We start from the raw sequence: 12,396 nt of genomic DNA, 5'->3' as shown, positions 1-12,396 counted from the left end.
TGCAAATGTATGAATAATCCCCAAAGCCGCATCAAGGTGTCTCTGTATATTTGGGGCTCCTATCGCTATATCTAGGTGCAGGGTGTGGCACCCCAAAGCACAGCATAAGCCAGAAAGCCCAGGGCAGCATACTAGTGAAAAAAGTATAATGTTAATAAACTAGTGTTAGGAAGCCGAAGCTATAAAGGAAGTGATACAAAAATGAGATGTAATTAAAATGGAGAAATAGTGTTAAAGAAATTAGTATGCAAACAGTGGTAATAGAATTTAAAGGTATGCCACACTAAAGCCATCCAGCTCAGCCAGTCCAGAGGCACCACACCCCATACCTCCATTACCCTAATCTGGGTCTATGATTAACCAGCAAGGAGCCACATGATAATGGCTCCTTACTTAAATATATCTAAGCTAAGAGCTACCTACCTTGGAGAAACCCCATAATGCTCCATATGGCATGTCAGGGCCTGCACCTCCTCCTAATGCAGGAACCTCTCTGCCTCTCACAACAGACATATATAGTGGCAGATGCTCAATTAGCTTAGTGATATCATTCAGGTGCTTGAAAGGGAGGGGTATTTCTAAGCAGGCATTTTGTTTCCCCCAGCACCCTGAATGATAACAGTAACCAGATTTAAATCCCACACAATATTAGAATTCAGAGATCTCGGTTACATATATTTGCGCCTTTGTACTTTTATAGTTTCGGCTTCCTAACACTAGTTTATTAACAGTATATTTTTTTCACTGGTATGCTGCCCTGGGATTTCTGGCTTATGCTGGTGCTTTGGGGTGCCACACCCTGCGCCTAGATGTAGCACTAGGGACCCCAAATATACAGAGACGCCTTGATGTGGCTTTGGGGCTTATTCATACATTTGCGCAAATACAGTATATGTAACCGAGATCTCTGAATTCTAATATTGTGTGGGATTTAAATCTGGTTACTGTTATCATTCAGGGTGCTGGGGGTAACAAAATGCTTTTTTTTCATGCTTAGAAATACCCCTCCCTTTCAAGCACCTGTATGATATCACTAAGCTAATTGAGCATCTTCCACTATATATATCTGTTGGGGGATGGGTTAGGGTAAGGCACTGGGAGGGGTTAGGGTAAGGCTGCAGGTAAGGGGTTAGGGTAAGGCACTGGGGGGTTAGGCTGCGGGAGGAGAGGGTTAGTGTTAGGCTGCGGGATAGGAGGGTTAGGGTCAGATACTAGGGGGAGGGTTAGTCTGCGGGATGTGAGGGTTAGGCACTAAGAAGAAGGTTAGTGTTAGTATGCGGGACGTGAGGGTTAGGGTTAGGCACTAGGGGGAGGTTAGGGTGCGGGACAGGATGGTCAGGGTTAGGTACTGGGGGAGGGTTAGGGTTAGTCTGCGGGATGGGAGCGTTAGGGTTAGGCACTATGGGTAGGGTTAGAGCTAGACTGTGGGACATGAGGGTCAGGGTTAGGCACTGGGCGTGGGTTAGGGTTAGCTTGTGGACGTTAGGTCAGGGTTAGGCACTGGGGGAGGGTTAGGCTGCGGGACTGCGGGGTTAGGCACTAGGGGAGGGTTTGGCTCCGGGACTAGAGGGTTAGGCAATAGGGGGAAGGTTAGTCTGTGGGACTGGGGGTTAGGCACTAGGGGGAGGGTTAGGCTGCAGGACTGGGGGGTTAGGCACTAGGGGGAGGGTTAGGCTGCGGGACTGGGGGTTAGGCACTAGGGGATGGGTTAGCCTGTGGAACTGGGGGGGTTAGGCACTAGGGGGAGGGTTAGGCTGCGGGAATGGGGGGTTAGGCACTACGGGGAGGGTTAGGCTGCGGGACTGGAGGGTTAGGCACTAGGAGGGGTTAGGCTGCGGGATGTGAGGGTCAGGTTTATGCTGTGGGACGTGAGGGTCAGGTTTATGCTGTGGGACGTGAAGGTCAGGCTTAGGCACTGGGGGAGGGTTAGGGTTAGTCTGCGGGATGGAAGGGTTAGGGCTAGGCACTAGAGGGAGGGTTACAGCTAGTCTGTGGGACGTGAGGGTCAGGGTTAGGCTCTGGGGGAGGGTTAGGGTTAGTCTTCAGGATGGAAAGGTTGGGCTTAGGCACTGGGGAAGGTTAGGCTGCGGGACGGGAGGGTTAGACACTAGTGGGGGGGTTAGAGTTATAGGCCCTACACACTTGGCGATACCACTGAAAGATATGAACAACCCCTGCGTTTGTCTATGCACCTGCCCTGCAAATGCTTGGACACGTCTACGTTTTTCCAACCACTCCCAGAAAATGGTCAGTTGCCACCCAGAAACGCCTTCTTACTGTCAATCTCCTTGCGATCGTTGTGCGAATGGATTCTTCGTAAAACCCCTCGCACAGCAACGATCTGCTTTGAACCCATGCAACGTGCCTGCGCATTGTGGTGCATATGCATGCACAATTCTGACCTGATCACAGCGCAGCGAAAAAAGCTAGCGTGCGATCAAGTCTGAATGACCCCCACAGTTTGTTCCCAGTGCAATGTTACATTCTTTTTTTGCTTTGTTCCCAATTCAGAATCATTATAAAAGTTATACTATATATAAGAAACAATCAAAAAACATACTGTATATCAGTTTGTTAAATAACATAAGGCCTAATTCAAGGCTGATTGCAAAACAACATTTTCCTCTAATTGGCAAAACCATGTGCACTGCAGGGGGACAGATATAACATGTGCAGAGAGAGTTAGATTGGGGTGGGTTATATTGTTTCTGTGCAGGGTAAATACTGGCTGCTTTATTTTTACACTGCAATTTAAGTTTAAACACACCCCACCTCAACCTTGAATTAGGCTCTTAGTACAGTACAAGAAATCAGTTCCTGACATGTTCATCTGGCATTCCCTTCAGGACTGAACAGCTCAGGAAATGACCTGACGTGTTACTCTTGCATCAGCACCAATGAAACAAATTGCTCTGACGAAGTAGCGGAAACCGTGAAATGTCCAAATGGCTTTGATAGCTGTTATACAGCAAATGGCAGTCTGCGTATAAGTAAGTTACACTTTTCTATCCCCCTATTCAATGATATGTACTGTAACTTTAAAATGTAGATTAATTCATGTTTTTACTTTATGTAATTTAATATTTGGACATATACAGTATAGAAATAACCACATAGGTATTAAAAGGGGTTTAGTATGAACTACCTACAATAAAAATCCCGACGGTCATAATACCGACAACAATTGACCGACGGTGAAAATATCGACAAGGTCAAATAAACGGTATTTTGACCGTCGGGATTTTGATTGTAGGTAAATTGACCGCATCCCATAAAAAGTCCTCCATGTCTACATAGCTTTTTTTGTATTACAGGTTGAGTATCCCTTATCCAAAATGCTTGGGACCAGAAGCATTTTGGATAACAGATTATTCCGTATTTCGGAATATTTTTATATTTTAATGAGTTATCTCAAGGATGGGACCCTGGCCCTCATTCCGAGTTGTTCGCTCGCTAGCTGCTTTTAGCAGCATTGCACACGCTAAGCCGCCGCCTACTGGGAGTGAATCTTAGCATAGCAAAATTGCGAACGCAAGATTAGCAGAATTGAGAATAGAAATTTCTTTGCAGTTTCTGAGTAGCTCGAGACTTACTCTGCCACTGCGATCAGTTCAGTCCGTTTCGTTCCTGGTTTGACGTCACAAACACACCCAGCGTTCACCCAGACACTCCCCCGTTTCTCCAGACAGTCCCGCGTTTTTCCCAGAAACGCAAGCGTTTTTTCGCCCAGAAACACCCACTTCCTGTCAATCACACTCCGATCACCAGAACGAAGTAATTTCTTCATAAAGCCGTGAGTAAAATACCAAACTTCTTAGCAAATTTACTTGGCGCAGGCACGGTGCGAACATTGCGCATGCGCATTAGCGACTAATTCGCTCCGTTGCGGAAAAAAAATAACGAGCGAACAACTCGGAATGAGGGCCCCTGTTGTGAACACAAAATGCATTTATGCTGTAAATAGACCTCAAACACATAACATACACACAAATATAATTTATTTGTGCATGAAACAAGGTTTAAAAACCTGAAAACATAAAGTGAAGTTTGTGTACAGTACGTGCTGAATTTGAATGCTACTGATATACAATAGGTAGCATCTATCCTTGTGTATCTATGCCTATTTCCCTATAGATTATAAGCTTGCGAGCAGGGCCCTCCTACCTCTATATCTGTTTGTTTTTACCCAGTTTTGTTCTATTACTGTTGTTCTAATTGTAAAGCGCAACGGAATATGCTGCGCTATATAAGAAACTGTTAATAAATAATAAATAAATAAATAATATACAATAATTTTCTTGCACATACAGGTATTCACACATAAGTAAATAAAAGTACACTGTACTTAACAGTACTTAACAGTAAAACATGTACTCTGTGTGTGTGTGTGTGTGTGTGTATGTGTGTGTATGCGCGCTGCAAGGTGTATGTGTCACCATGTCACCCCTCCTCCCCCTCCAGTACCCAGTGTGTGTGTGTGCTCCCCAGGCTGCAAGGTGTATGTGTCACCATGTCACCCCTCCTCCCCCTCCAGTACCCAGTGTGTGTGTGTGCTCCCCAGGCTGCAAGGTGTATGTGTCACCATGTCACCCCTCCTCCCCCTCCAGTACCCAGTGTGTGTGTGTGCTCCCCAGGCTGCAAGGTGTATGTGTCACCATGTCACCCCTCCTCCCCCTCCAGTACCCAGTGTGTGTGTGTGCTCCCCAGGCTGCAAGGTGTATGTGTCACCATGTCACCCCTCCTCCCCCTCCAGTACCCAGTGTGTGTGTGTGCTCCCCAGGCTGCAAGGTGTATGTGTCACCATGTCACCCCTCCTCCCCCTCCAGTACCCAGTGTGTGTGTGTGCTCCCCAGGCTGCAAGGTGTATGTGTCACCATGTCACCCCTCCTCCCCCTCGAGGACCCAGTGTGTGTGTGTGTGTGTGTGTGTGTGTGTGGTTTCCCATGGAGGTGGAGGGGGAGACATTGTGACACATACACTACAGAATTCGTACACTTGTGCATCCCATGGAGGACTGGAGTCTGGTGCTTTCTTTCTGTGTCCCTGCAACCCCGCCCCTCACCCCCCCTCCGTCCAGCCAATCTGATAGGCAGCTGTGAAGGAGGGAGATGAGAGGCGGGCAAGGTGAGCAGTCACTGCCGGAGTCCGCCCCCGCTGTCAGCGTTTACTTGCAGCAGCCTTCGCTCCACCCGCATCACGGCCGCCGCACATATAGTGGCGACCCCTGCCCCAGCACTGTTTGGACATATTGTAATGAGCGGACACTCCGCCGCTCATTACATATGCACGAACACAAGGAGGAGCCGCAGCAGCAGCAGCAGTGATCAATCAATGGCGTCAGGGGACGGGCGTGTGTAGCAGAACAAACAAACAAAAAAAAGCTGTTTACCGAAAATTACGGTTTTCGGAATAATTCGGATAAGGGATACTCGGATAAGGGATACTCAACCTGTATTAGCAACGATACAGCACAAAGGTACTTACTAGTAACCCTTTAGTGGGGCTAATGGCCCATTCGGGTAACACATAATGGGCCTAATTATGGGTCACATGCAATCCTCAATTTATTTGCAACTGCGCTTGCTCAAAAATTTCTGCAAACACCTACTGAGTGTGAATACATTAGTGAATGCACAAAGGTTTCTGTTGCGATCAAATAGATGGTATCAGAATGGTAGCAGAAAAGTGATGGGTGATCCTTGGTGGTGATGGGGAAGTTGCTACCAGTGCATGCAAAAATGGTCCACTCAGTGGGAGTCTAAAGGGTCTGCATTTCCAGGTGCACAGACTTAAGCAAGAGGCCATGGTCAGATCGAAAAACGGCACCTGCCATGTGGCTGGCCCAAATTTCAATGGTGCAGTTGATAGTGGCATATAAGGACTTGCCAATCAGTATAGCAGCTTGCATGGATGCTAAAAATAGACTACAGACGGTATGCGGTCAAGATCCCGCCGGACGGAATGAGAATCCCGGCGGTCAGAAGACCGACACCGGGATCCCGATCGGCACAATCCCGACATATTCTCCCTCTGTGGGTGTCCACGACACCCACAGAGGGAGAATAAATTAGTGTGCCGAGCATAGCAAGGCACCGTGCCCGCAGCGTGGCGAGTGCAGTGAGCCCGCAAGGGGCTGTGTTGCGCTCGCCCCCCTGTCGGGATTGTGCCGGTCGGGATCCTGGTGTCGGTATTCCGACCGCCGGGATTCCGTCCGGCAGTAATACGTACTGATCCCCTACAGACAGGCAAGCACCAATAGATGCCTCTGAATTCCTAGAATCAGGCCCTTTATGTGTAATAGCTGCTGTGGAGTTTAAACACCAGAGTCAGACTCATTTTGATTAGAGGCAACATCTAATAGATTTATTTCCAAAAAAGAAAACAACTTCAGTTGAGCCTTTATACGATATCATAACTTTAAAGAGACATAGGGGGTCATTCGGACCTGATCGCACGCTAGGTTTTTTCGTTGCGATTAGGTCAAAACTGCACATGCGTATCCACTGCAATGCGCACGCGTGACGCACGGGTACAAAGCGGATTGTTGCTGTGCGATGGGTTTTACGTAGAATCCATTCGCACAGCCGAACGTAAGGAGATTGACTGGAAGAAGGCGTTTGTGGGTGTCAGCTGACCGCTTTCTGGGAGTGTTTGGAAAAACGCAGGCGTGTCCAAGCGTTTGCAGGGCGGGTGTCTGACGTCAGTTCCGGGACCGGACAGGCTGAAGTGATTGCAGTGGTTGAGTAAGTTCTGGGCAACTTAGAAACTGCACAAATATTTTTTGTACTGCTCGGCTGCACATGCGATCGCACACTTGCAAAGCAAAAATACACTCCCCTATGGGCGGCGACTATCAGCTCGCAACAGTGCAAAAATCCCCTAGCGAGCGATCAGGTCTGAATTAGGCCCCTAGACAGGGGTTAAAAGTGAGCCAGAACGGGGCGGAACTGCGTTCCGTCAGTTCCACTTGGAGACGGAACACAGTTCCGCCTCCTCTGGCTCACCTAACCCTATGTGTGCCCGGCGCCACAGGGAGATGCCGGGCGCCCGATGAGAGTGTGTTACCAGCGGGCGCCCAGCTCCCCCTCCACAGCAGAAGCCGCGGCGCCAGAAGCTCACTACTGAGCTCCAGCTTCCGGCTCCTGGCTCTGTCAGTGTGCGCTATGGGAGAGACGTCATGACATCTCCCATAGTGCCGAGGAGCAGGCGTTGGAAGGACTGCAGCGGTCGGACGTGGGAGCGGGACTTGGTGAGTATTGTGGGTTTTTTTTTTCCATATGTTGGAGTGTATTAGCGGTGCTTATACTGGGGGCAAACTACAAGGGGGCTAACTACAAGGGGGCATTACTACTGGGGGCATTACTACTGGGGGTCATTACTACTGGGGGGGCATTACTACTGGGGGGCTAAACTACTGGGGGCTAACTACTGGGGCAAACTACAAGGTTCTAACTACTGGGGGAAACTACAGGGGGGCTAACTACTGGGGCAAACTTCAGGGGGGTATTACTACTGGGGGGCATTACTTCTGGGGGCTAACTACTGGGGAGTAAACTACTGGAGGCAAACTACAAGAGGACTATCTACTGGGGGCAAACTACAGGGGGGCTAACTGCTGGGGGCAAACTACAGGAGGGCTAAACTACAGGGATGCTAAACTAATGGAGGCATAACTACAGGGGCTAAACTACTGGGGGCATTACCACTGGGGGGCTAAACTAAAGGGGGGTAAAGTAATGGGATCATAACTGCAGGGGCATTACACTGGTGGCTAAACTACTGGGGGCATAACTACAGGGGCATAACTATTGGGGGCATAACTACAGGGGCATAACTACTGGGGGCATAACTACAGGGGGCTAAACGACTGGGGGCATTATCATTAAGGGCATTACTACTGGGGGCACAACCAATGAGGGCATTGTAAAGGGGGCACTTCATAAGGGGCACCACTCCTGGGGACATAAGAGGCACTACTACTGGGGGCATTGCATAAGGGGCACCACTACTATGGGTTTTATATAAGGGGCACTACCACTATGGCCACTACCAGTACAGTGGACATTGCATAAGGGGCACTACAACTGTGGGCATTGTATAAGGGGCGTTACTGCTGTGGGCATTATGTGTATTAGGGGTGCTACTACTGTGGGCTTTGTGTATAAAGGACACTAATGTGTGTCATAACATGAATAAGGGACACTACTATGTGGTATAATGTGAATAAGATTGTGCTACTGTGTGGCATAATTTTAATTGGGGATACTATTGTGTGACCATGTCTCTTTATTTTTGAGACCATGCCCCTTTATTGCATGGGCGCTGGGGGGAGGGGGGGGGGGAGTTCCACCACCTCTCTAGGACCATTTTAAGCACTGGACATAGATCACATACAGTATACAGATAATGCCGCTTTCACATTGCCAATAGCAGGTCGCAACCCGGACTTGTGCACTGGTCCTTGGATGCAACCCTCTTGGGATCCCTTTCAGTCTGGCAACCCCACGTCACATGTGGAGGCACACTTGGAGATCAGATAATCTCCAAGAGCTGCCTGCTCCTTTAGTGTGAATGGGAAGCAGGTCGCATCGACCCGTCAACCCGTTCACACTGCACAGCAACCCTGGTCTAACCTGTGTTTAATACTGCTTTAAATACGGGTTGAAATTCCGGGTTGCTCGACCTGGCATATTTCCCCTGGCCCCTTTCACACTGCACATAATCCTGGGTTACCAGGGCCTATGGGCTGGTGGGCCGGTACTGTCAGGCAAAGAGCTGGGAAAGCCACGCACAGCGCAACCTCTGGCTCCCTGTTCTGGCCGATCCCCCGCCGTCTCCATAGAAATGGAAGCATGCTGCCGCGTGCCCCACCTATCTCCATGTAAATTGGGGCCCCCTGAGTTGCGGCACGCCCCTATCTTTAGTACCCACAAGTCCGTTCCTGCGGGATACCGTGCAATAACCAGGTTATGTTTTTCAGGGGTATAAGCCATTTCCTTTTGTACTGGGTGTTGGGAGGTAGTGAGTGGTCCTCATTAGGAGAGATGTCAGTAATGAAAAGACAGAATCATAAACCATTTGTCAATAACCTCCAACAAATGCAGCAGAGAGAATGACAATAAAAGGATATGGATTTATATATAAAGCCGTAATATTAAAAAGTAGCCTTGAGGTGTAGGAGTAAAAATATCATTAGCTCTGAGGCGTATAAAAAGACTCTAAAACAAACAACTGATTTATGCCATGCACATAAACAGAAACGTCACAAATTTCCCAAAGCAAGTTTCGGGATTTCCGTGAGGCATGGCACTTATAGTCAGGGGCTTATCTCACAGAGGTAATGGAGATGCCAGCCAGTGCCGTAACTAGGCATTTTAGCGCTATGTGCAAGAAATGACATTGGCGCCCCCCCCCCCCCCCCCAATGTAAGACAGGGGCAGTCTTTATGGGGAAGGGGCATGGCCACAAAATAATAGCAATTTATACTATGGTGCACAGTAGTCTCCATTATTCAAATTACGCTGCACAGTAGCGCCACTACACCAGGTAGAGCCCCTTTTATACATTACAGCAGACAGCGTCCCCCTTTTTACACATTACAGCAGACAGTCCCACTCTTTACACATTACGGCAGACAGCGTCCCCCTTTTTACACATTACAGCAGACAGTCCCCCTTTTTACACATTACTGCAGACAGCGCCCTCCTTTTTACACATTGTGGCACCCAGTACCCCTTTTTACACACTGCGGAAGCCAGTCCCCTTTTCACACATTGCGGCAGCCAGTCCCCCTTTTTACACATTGCGGCAGCCACAGTCCCCCTTTTTACACATTGCGGCAGCCCCAATACCCCTTTTTACACATTGCGGCAGCCCCAGTCCCCCTTTTTACACATTGCGGCAGCCCCAGTCCCCCTTTTTACACATTGCGGCAGCCCCAGTCCCCCCTTTTACACATTGCGGCAGCCCCAGTCCCCCTTTTTACACATTGCGGCAGCCAGTCCCCTTTTTACACATTGCGGCAGCCCCAGTCCCCCTTTTTACACATTGCGGCAGGCAGTCCCCCTTTTTACACATTGCGGCAGCCGGTCCCCCATTTTACACATTGCGGCAGCCAGTCCCTCTTTTTACACATTATGGCAGACGGTGTCCCCCTGAGAGAGAGAGAGAGAGAGAGAGAGAGATAGAAAGAGAGAGAGAGAGAAAGAGAGATATATTTACCATCTCCCCGCTGGCAGTCAGGCTCCTCGTGCAGCTCCCTCTGTGCAGGCATCGGACAAGGAGGAGGAGGGAGGGGGAGTGGAGCCGCAGCAGCGCTATTTCATTGGTAGTAAGCGCCGCTGCAGCATCCCCCTCTCCTTCCGTATTGGTTGCCCGGCGCTGCTGTGGATGCTGGGATGAAGGAACCGCATCCCAGCATCCACAGCAGCGCCGGGCAGCCAATACGGAAGGAGAGGGGGGCTGCTGCAGCGGCGCTTACTACCAATGAAATAGCGCTGCTGCGGCTCCACTCCCCCTCCCTCCTCCTCCTTGTCCGCTGCCCGGCGCTGCTCTGTGCTCTCTTCTCCCTCCACAGCGCGGCGGCGCACAGCGCACACAGCAGAGGCGGCATGTAATGAGTCAATTTGACTCATTACATGCCGCTGGCTGTGCGCCCTCAGGGCAACTGCGCTGTGTGCCAAGCCCACTTGGCACACACGTAGTTACTGCCCTGATGTCAGCCTTGGTGCTCCAAGTCCTGAAGGGGCACCTGCACGTACAGCAGCACCTGTGTGGTTCACAGTGGGATACAAGTGTGACCGCTGCTCTTCCAATGGGGGACTCCGGAGGGGTAAGTATAATATGTGGGTGCAGGGTATGTGGTGTGGGCCCGTGTGGACTGGACACACTGCACTCATTATAGAAACGCCTATAACTACATGCTCAAAACGCGTCAGTCCTTACATGCTACGTCCTGACTTCATTCTGGCTCCAGTTCTCAGGGGACAATAACGGTGAGCTTAAACAGGGAAAATCCCAGGAAAATTGCAGAAAAGCTTTTCCAGTTTTTACATCACAATTTTGGTTTCACTGAACTTTTACACACCCAGCATGGGGCTGGTGCAAGTCCTGGTACTACTGAGGCCAGCAGAAAGAAATCACTTTTACACTTGTGCAGAGCTGATTTCCTATTTTAAATGCAGGGGATGCAGCGGGAGCGCACAGACAATGCGATTATGTCAGAGAAAGCCCCTCTGTCGGCAGATACATCCCATGTGACCATGCCAGTTAATTTGTTAATGCTAATTCAAGGTTAATGGCTAAATCAGCTATTATCCAAATGTATTGTATACACCTTGGGGGTCATTTAGATCTGATCGCTGGGCTGCTAACTTTGCTGTCCTGTGTTCAGATAGTCGCTGCCTCCAGGGGGAGTGTACGCCGAGCTGCTAAAATTCACTTTCTGCAGTGTGTGCGCAGCCCAGGACTTACTCCTACAGTGTGATAGAATCAGGCTGATCGGGGCCAGAGCTGACGTCACACACCCTCCATGAAAACGCTTGGGCATGCCTGTGTTTTTCCGTACACTCCCTGTAAACGCTCAGTTGCCACCCACAAATGTCCTCTTCCTGTCAATCACCTTGCGAACGCCCGTGCGATCGGATTTTTCACACCATCCCATCACTGACCATCGATGCCCTCTGCTGTTGTCTGACGCGTGTGCACATTACGATGCATACGCATGCGCCGTTAGGACCTGATCGCCCGCTCTGCAATAACGCACACAGCAGCGATCAGGTCTGAATGACCCCCGTTTGTACACTTGTAAAATAACTAATTTTGTATTCTATTCCTTCTGTCTTTTTCAGGTGACACTACCTTTCCTTTGTTTGCAAAACAATGTTCTAAATTCTCGGAAGGGTATTTTATACTTGGCTTAGACTCATGGTGGATACAAATCTCAGTAACCCCTTTACACTGCTCAGGAAATCTTTGCAATAGGAATCCAAGTACTGCAGTTTCTCCTACAACTGATTCATCCCAGAGACCTACAACAACTGACAGCAATATAAAAAGCCCGTGCTATCTGCTCCTGCTCTTTCTGCTTCTTATTACCCCCTCCCTGTAACTACAGAAACAATCTGTATCATTCATTATCAAGATCACACTGGATGGTTAAAATAATATCCGGATGATAGGTCGACCACTTATGGTCAGCATGCTTTAGGTTGATGTGGACAAAAGATCAAAAGGTGCAAATGGTTGACACACATATGGTTGACACTGTTTTTTTTTCTTCTTCATTTTCTGCATCTTTTTCATACTTTACCATCCACGTGGACTACGAATTGGAATAGAAACCTGCGGTACACATGTGTTGTGACGGTGAAAACAACACCAAAAATCAGGGAAAAA

This window comes from Pseudophryne corroboree, chromosome 10 (assembly GCF_028390025.1).
Source record: "Pseudophryne corroboree isolate aPseCor3 chromosome 10, aPseCor3.hap2, whole genome shotgun sequence".
Lineage (NCBI taxonomy): Eukaryota > Metazoa > Chordata > Amphibia > Anura > Myobatrachidae > Pseudophryne > Pseudophryne corroboree.
This window is presented reverse-complemented; position numbering follows the sequence as displayed.